Here is an 8,466-nt window from a genome sequence, read left to right on the forward strand (position 1 = left end):
TCCCTAATATGGAGATTAGTGTTTAATCTCCATTTTAGGGACATAGACAACTCAAACTGCAACGTTCACGAATTTGACATTTTTTCCATACGCCGACTTGCAGGGTTTTGACAGGATTTATTATGATATTTGATTTCCTACAATTTCTTTTTGACTTCGTTCTATGGCTGAATCTTCATCATCACAGTCCGTAAACACTAATCTCCATTTTAGGGACATAGAGAACTAAAATTACAACGTTGAAAAATTTGACATGTTTTCCATAAGCGGACCTTTGACAAAATTTCTTGTGAAATTTAATTAACTGCAATTTCTTTTTATTTCATTCTATAACCGAGTCTTCATCATCAGCTCCCAATAAACAACACTAATCTTCCTTTTGGGACATAGAGAACCAAAGTTGAAACGGTGAAAAATTTGACAATTTTTCCATTCTCGGACCTGCGGTATTTTGACAGTATTTCTTGTGAGATTTGAGTTCCTCCAATTTCTTTTTATTTCATTCTATGGCTGAATCTTCAGGGTTAGCAAAAGTAGAGAGGCGAAGCATATATGGGACCGCTCATATCATCTCTGCTTCATAAGAAGCTTTCAGCCAAGGCCCGGTGGTGACTTGTGTTGTTGGCACCGCAAGATCATGGCTAACTTTAACCTTAAATAAGATAAAAACTGCTGACGCTAGAGGGCTGCGATTTGATATGTTTGATGAATGGAGACTGGATGATCAACATGCCAATTTGCAGCCATCTACCCTCAGTAGTTTTTAAGATCTGAGGGCGGACAGACAAAATCATCTCAATAGTTTTCTTTTACAGAAAACTCAAACATATTATACACAAATCGGGCACACTGTTAACCGTTAGGTTACCCTGGGACGAAGATGAAACCCTCATACTCGTTGACTGATGCTAAAATCGGTAAAATAAAATATTTTGACAAGAACTATACATTTCTGTGAATGTTCAAATACACATAATTTTACAGACACGCAAATGAATTCTTTCAGTATTGCTGGGGGTCAGTCTAAGCCAATCACGGACTATAGAGACCACGTCTTCAGTGGAAAATCTAAATACCCCAAGATATTCAAGGACTGAGAATGTGTGAGTTCATTGTGTAGAAGTGTTGGCCTCACACAGACCTTGTGGGCGTGGCAAGTGTATTCCGAATATCTTAGCCATTAAGCAAAAGACGATTAACACTAAGTTATCTCAGCCAATAAGCAAAAGACGAATAATACTAAGTTACCAGCGGGAGGATGGGTCTATTGTAGTTCGAGTGAATGGAAGCTGAGTCACTGTCCTTCCTAACCTTAGCTGTATTCTTGGTGCAATGGAGCTGAAGCTTTCAAGTCAGAATCGTATCTAAATATATCAGGAAACTGAACAGCTGATGGTTCATTGTGTGTAACCGATATATTTACAAAAGCCCACATATATACGTACATAAATATACATACATGCATGTATGTATATGTGAATGTCTATACATTATATATATATATATATATATATAATATATATATATATTATATATATACACACACTCACACACATTATATATATATATATATACCAATGAAATTATATATGGAATAATTTGGAACTTATCTAAAGAGAGAGAGAGAGAGAGAGAGAGAGAGAGAGAGAGAGAGAGAGAGAGAGAGAGAGAGAGTTCTGAAAAGTCAGTGACAGGAAAATAATGTGTGAACAATTAGCGGTTAATTACCCTTAGGTGGATTCTTCTTTAAGAAAAGAGTGAGGGAAAACAATTAAGATAATATATTGAAGTTATCACTGTTATGAGAGAAACACAGTATATAAATGATGAGTAGTGATCTGAGATGGGGATTGTTTTGAGAGAGAGAGAGAGAGAGAGAGAGAGAGAGAGAGAGAGAGAGAGAGAGAGAGAGAGAGAGAGAGAGAGAGAGAGAGTTTATACCATTTATGGTATTCCCGTTAAATATGTAAAATGGCCAGAATGAGGAATATTCTATTTCAGTACGGTGTTAGAGTGATAATGGCATGCAACAAAGAGAGAGAGAGAGAGAGAGAGAGAGAGAGAGAGAGAGAGAGCAACAAATAATAATAATAATAATAATAATAATAATAATAATAATAATAATAATAATAATAAATTCAAAAGTTCATGTTCACAGCAACAAGTAATGAGCTAAAATCTATATAAAAAAAAAACTGCGCTGTCTGACAGATAAAAGGCCAAGAGATTTTTTTCAAAAATAAATTTGCACAACTACGTCCCATTAAAGACTAACTTGTATGAATTTAAGGCGAATCTCAAGACTTGTAGACTACAGTATCAAGTGTCAGTTAGTGGTACGAACAATATACCTACCAAAAGACACAGGTTTCACCTATACCTTAGACTACAGTAGGCCTACCAAACCAAAACAATCACTATTTGATTCAGGAAAACCGGAAAACTGGTACTGATAGTAAGCAAAGCAAAGGACGCAGGTTTCAACTACCTCTGGCATCGGTAGGCCTACCAGACCATAACAATCAATGTTCGATTCAGGAACACTGGTAAGAACAATACGCCTACCAAAGTACACAGGTTTCGACTACTTCTGGCATCGGTAGGCCTACCAGACCATAACAATCAATATTCGATTCAGGAAAAGCGGTACGAACAGTATGCCTACCAAACGACATAGGTTTCAACTAGGTCAGGTTTCAATAGGCCTACCAGACCATGACACTCAATATTCGATTCAGGAAAACCGGTGCTAATAGTATGCCTTTCAACTATCTAAGGTTGCAGTAGGCCTATCCGACCATAATAATCAATCGATTTAGGAAGTACGCCTACCAAACGACGTAGGTTTCAACTAGCTCAGGTTTCAGTAGGCCTATCCTACCATAACAATCATGATTCGATTCAGGAAATTCCCGAAAGAGTTCGATTTTAATTTCGGTACATTACCCTACCCCTCCAATCACCTTTCCCACCCACCAACACCACCCCGCCCCCCACTAAAAAAAAAGATAAACAGTTATCCTTAACGCAATGAAGCTCTTCTTCCTTCCGCCTTCGTTTGCCCCGAGGAGAGTCAGACAATCAAAACCAATCCTTCTCCACTTTCCCTCTTCTGTAAGAGTGTGGAATATATTACACTCGGGGTAAGAAAGGAGAGGCTGATGGGTGTATTCGGGCGGAAAACTAATTATCATCGTATCCGTCTCGTTTGGCTTTTCAATCGGGTAGAGATGGATTTTTTATTCTCTCTCTCCTCCTGAAAAGGCTGAAAAGATGGGAGGGGGAGAAGGGGGAGAAGGTGGAGGTGGAGGGCGTGTAAGGGAGAGGAAAGTAGGGGAGGGACTTCAGGCTTAAAAACTGGGGGGTTGGTAGCAGAAGAAGAAGAAGAAGGAGAAAGGAGAAGAGCAGGGGAATATGGGAGTGGTAAGATGGCGGCAAGGAGGTCTTGGGAAACCACGGGGGTCGGGGAAGGGGGCGGGGTGTCTCGATTCGTAAAGTCAATTCTGCCTCTCGGATCCGCAAATCTCCATTTTATCTGACTTTACTGGCGTCGGCCCAAACATCCGGGTTATTTCCATGAATAGCCAATCAGGAGGCCGCTACGGCCTGACGTCACGGATTAGGCTCCCAGGATTTATAGACAAAGGGACACCCATCAAACCGATGGAACTTCGAGGGGGGATTTAGGAGGCGACCATCAATCCTAACCTAATCCCATCTAATCCTCCTTAAGTCTTGATTCTAACTATTTAACGGTGTTAAGAGCGGTAGTGAAAATGCAAGAGAGAGTGTTTGAGAGAGAGTAGTGAAATGCAGAGAGAGAGAGATTTGACGGCCTCCATCAAACGTTCGAACATGATGCTAATTGTCGTATATAAACTCGAAGTGTGTCATGGCAGGCGGCTCAACAATAAAGGGTGAAAAACACCACTCCTTTATTTTTCATTCTCCTCCTAAAGGAGGTTATAAAGGGAGAGGGGATTCGAACGATGAAAGGGAGAGGATCGGGAGGGATAAAAACAACACGGAGGGGAAATAAAAGAAAATGGGGAGAGGAGAAAGAGGAAAGTGATAAATGCTGGGCAAGGGGAAAGCGAAAGAGAAACTGGGGCAAAATATATTCGGGGATCAGCGACAACACAACAGGTTTCAACGAATGTAAAGAACAGGGAATATAAAAAAGGAAATTCCGTAATGAAATGAAAATAGAACAGTTTCCCTTCCTGTGCAAACAGATACATACACACATATAAAATTATATATATATATATATATATATATATATATATATATATATATATATATATATATATATATATATATTAAAAGGACCTGTTTGTCTTGAGAAAGCTTGTAACTTTTTCCGATTAAATACTCCATTAGATACCATCAGTTTGAATGAGAGTCCTTTTAGTAATTCTACTAATGCATAGAGTAACAATTGTGTACACGTGATAAAGCTAATATATATATATATATATATATATATATATATATATATATATATATATATATATATATACATATATATATATATATATGCAAATATTACCCTTGTTTTGCTAGGTTCACTAATTCTTCAACTGTGTTGGATTCCAGGTACATCTGTCCTTTATAATCCCCATCTGTCTATTATACGAACTTTCTTGTACACTTATTTGTATAATCATTTCTATCAGTCTGCTGAGTAAAGGACACTAAGTCGAAAGGCCTAGCTACCACTCCGTTGTTTCACTTTTCCATTCTTGGCTATTGCTTTTATTTATACATTCATCGCGTTTCGTATCTTCGTGATTCAGTTATACATACATTCATATATATATTATTTCAACACCATTAAAATACACACAAACCTACAGTACAAATGACACTTTCATTGTCACTATATATGTCCTTCCGAATGGAATTATACAGTATATGGAAGCTATTTTCGCCTATACTAAATTCTCTGCCTGTTAAGTCTAATTAATACTTATCTGTATGTATCAGGTCCACAACAATATTCAATGGTGAATTCTTTTTGATTTTATAAAAAAAAGTTACAAAAGCTTTCGAACCCTGTCCTGGTTCATCTTCAGTCTAGCTAAAAATTAATGACACAATAAGTAAATATTTTTAAGCATTATACCGAGACCACCGAAAGATAGATCTATTTTCGGTGGCCTTGATTATACGCTGTAGCGGCTGTGCAGAAAACTAGTTTGTGCCGAAGAAACGTCGGCGCATTTTTTACCTGTTTTTATTAGTTTTTACACAAAATTTCATCTACATAATTATTTGGACAGTCTCAGGGGCATAACAATCTTTTGACTGGAAGCATTACTCATCCTCTAATTTCTACACTCAGTACATTTTCTGAACCACATAGGCTTATAATGCTCCACAATGCATCGTTGCCGATATTATCATAAGCTTACATCTAATTGTATCCTACAGAAGTGTTATTGGTACTTACACAGAAATATTTCCCTACAATAAATTCACACACCCTCCTTAAATCTACAGACACACACATATCTATATATGTATATATAGTGTATATATATACATGTATATATATGTACATGTAAGTATGTATGTATATATACGTATCAGCTAAGGTCACAGGAAAAATAATGAGGAAGACGATCTCAAGCGTTTTCGTGTTATTTCAACACATTTTCAAAGGTACAATATACGAAAAGTAAATATACAAAGTAAATATATATATATATATATATATATATATATATATATATATATATATATATACATATATGTATACATATGTGTATATGTATAGATATATATATTTACACACATATATTCCAACATTTATATACTGTTTCCATCAATAGGAGGTGATTCCAGAGAAAAAAGTAACAGAAACGGTCACTGTGTTTATATGTATACAGAGAGAGAGAGAGAGAGAGAGAGAGAGAGAGAGAGAGAGAGAGAGAGAATATCCGCGTTAAGAAATGGGGTGGGAGGGGAAGGACTGTTGCGGTGAGGTTGAAGCCAGCCGCGAGGGGTGGGCTGCGGTTGGGGAGAGGGGGGAGGGGTGGGCGTTTGTTCCTACAAGGCCTGCAAGTGGCGAACACTGAGGCGTATGGGAGGCGAAAGATAAGGGTCCCGATCGCCGCGAAGCAATAACATTACGAACAGATAGAAGCCTTAATCAGGATCAGGACGATTACGTTTGTGAGATCCTATCCCGTACCGGAGCTCCCCCCACCGCCACCCCTCCCCCCAACCAACACAAACATACAGAGACTCGCTCCCTCTCTCTACCAGTGTGCCTATTTTTTATCTTAGCTCCTGAGAGAGAGCTGAGAGAGAGAGAGAGAGAGAGAGAGAGAGAGAGAGTCGTAATGACACGTACAGAAAGAAAATATCTCAGTTTTGCAGAGGCTGTCATGATTTCAGAATTGGTATTGTAACAAAATGGGGGAAATCTTGCCTTCCTATTTTATGACTGAATGAATTTTATTTGTTTGTTGTTCGATAAAGATATTTAACTTACAGCCATATCGCCGCCTTTAACCGTCGATATCAAATATCTACTATTATTTTATTTACTGACTATATTTTAGTAAAATATAAGCTTTGTACGTTCGCGCTCACGTAACACAGCCTTTAAGTATGTTGGGGAGGAATGTGGTCGTGTGACACAGTAGTTTTTGTTGAGAAAAAAGCAAGATTGTTTCACAGGTTTTTCGGGAAAAGAGTGTGATTGTTTGACTTGGCCACCATGTTTGTTGGGAAGAAAGTATGATTGTTTGACAGGTTTTTTTTGGGAAGAAAGTGTGACTTTGACATGGCTACCATGTTTGTTGGGAAGAAAGTGTGATTGTTTGACAGGTTTTTCGGGAAGAAAGTGTGATTGTTTGACATGTCCAATAGGTTCGTTGGGAAGAAAGTCTAATTGACTAACATGGCCACCATGTTTGTTGGGAAGAAAGTAGGCTATGATTGTTTGTCAGGTTTTTCGGGAAGAAAGTGTGATTGTTTGACATGGCCACAATGTTTGTTGGGAAGAAAGTATGATTGTCTGAAATCTTTTTCAGGAAGAAAATGTGATTGTTTGTTGGGAAGAAAGTGTAATTGACAGTCATGGCCACCATGTTTGATGGGAAGAAAATATGAGTGGTTGACAGGTTTTTCGAGAAAATATTATTGTTTGTTGGGAAGAAAGTGTAATTGACTGACATGCCCACCATGTTTGTTGGGAAGAATGTGTGACTGACTGACATGGCCACCAGGTTAATTGGGAAGAAAGTGTGACTGACTGACATGGCCATCAAGTTTGTTGGGAAGAAAGTGTGACTAACTGACATGGCCATCAAGTTTGTTGGGATTTAGTGTGGCTGACTGACATAACCATCAAGTTTGTTGGGAAGAAAGTGCGACTGATTGACATGGCCATTAAATTGTTGGGAAGAAAATGTGACTGACTGACATGGCCACTACGTTAATTGGGAAGAAAATATGGTCGTGCGACATAGTCTTAAGTTGTTTTTAATGGTATAAGAAATGTCATTCTGTATACACTCGGAGTTTGGCTTAGCAGTTTAAATTTGCTATAGTTAAAGCAGTTCTTCAGCACTAGCTAAGAAGTGCATAATAAATCAGCATTATTTGATCTGTTAATTTATGTATAAACACATACATACATATATATATATATATATATATATATATATATATATATATATATACATACATATATGCTATAGTATGTATGTGTGTGCGTGTGTGAGCGCGTCCGCGTGTATGAGTAAAAGGATACCCATCGGTCATTACAGCAATAAAACTCGACGGGTATCAGCCTATCGCCAGGAATCGAAGCCGTCCAAGATATAACCAATTCCACACAAACGAACCGATTCCCCTCTTGGCCTACAATGGGAGTATTAGATCTCTCCATTCCCCTCGTTTTTATACATTCAAATTCCCCTCTTTCCGAGAGGGAAATCCGGGAGGAAGGAAGAGGAGGAGGAGGAGGAGGAGGAGGAGGAGGAGGAGGAGGGAGGAGGAGGAGGAGGAGGAGGAGGAGGAGGAGGAGGAGGGAGGGAGGGAGGGAGGGAGGATAGGACTCAGGGGAGGAGGAGGAGGAGGAAGAGGTCTATATAACTCATTTCAATCAAAGAAAAGAGACCTAGAGAGATCAGAGAAGAGGAGAGAGAGAGAGAGAGAGAGAGAGAGAGAGAGAGAGAGAGAGTCTTCCGTTGCTTTCTTTAGATAGATTACATCTTTTATGAAGGCCCGGTTGAGGTTGTCATTTCAATTAATTCAGCATAATTAGCTCAATCCCCCTGCCAAAGACATTCTCTTCCCCTTAGGGACAATCATCACAAGAGGCATTAGCGCTCTCGCTCTCTCTCTCTCTCTCTCTCTCTCTCTCTCTCTTGGTAATTTTCTCCACCGCCTCTTTTTCACCAGACCTCTTCCTGCCTAGCTTGTTCGTTTGCCAGTTTGGTGGGGAGC

The sequence above is a fragment of the Macrobrachium rosenbergii genome, chromosome 5 (assembly GCF_040412425.1).
Source record: "Macrobrachium rosenbergii isolate ZJJX-2024 chromosome 5, ASM4041242v1, whole genome shotgun sequence".
In the NCBI taxonomy this organism is placed as follows: domain Eukaryota; kingdom Metazoa; phylum Arthropoda; class Malacostraca; order Decapoda; family Palaemonidae; genus Macrobrachium; species Macrobrachium rosenbergii.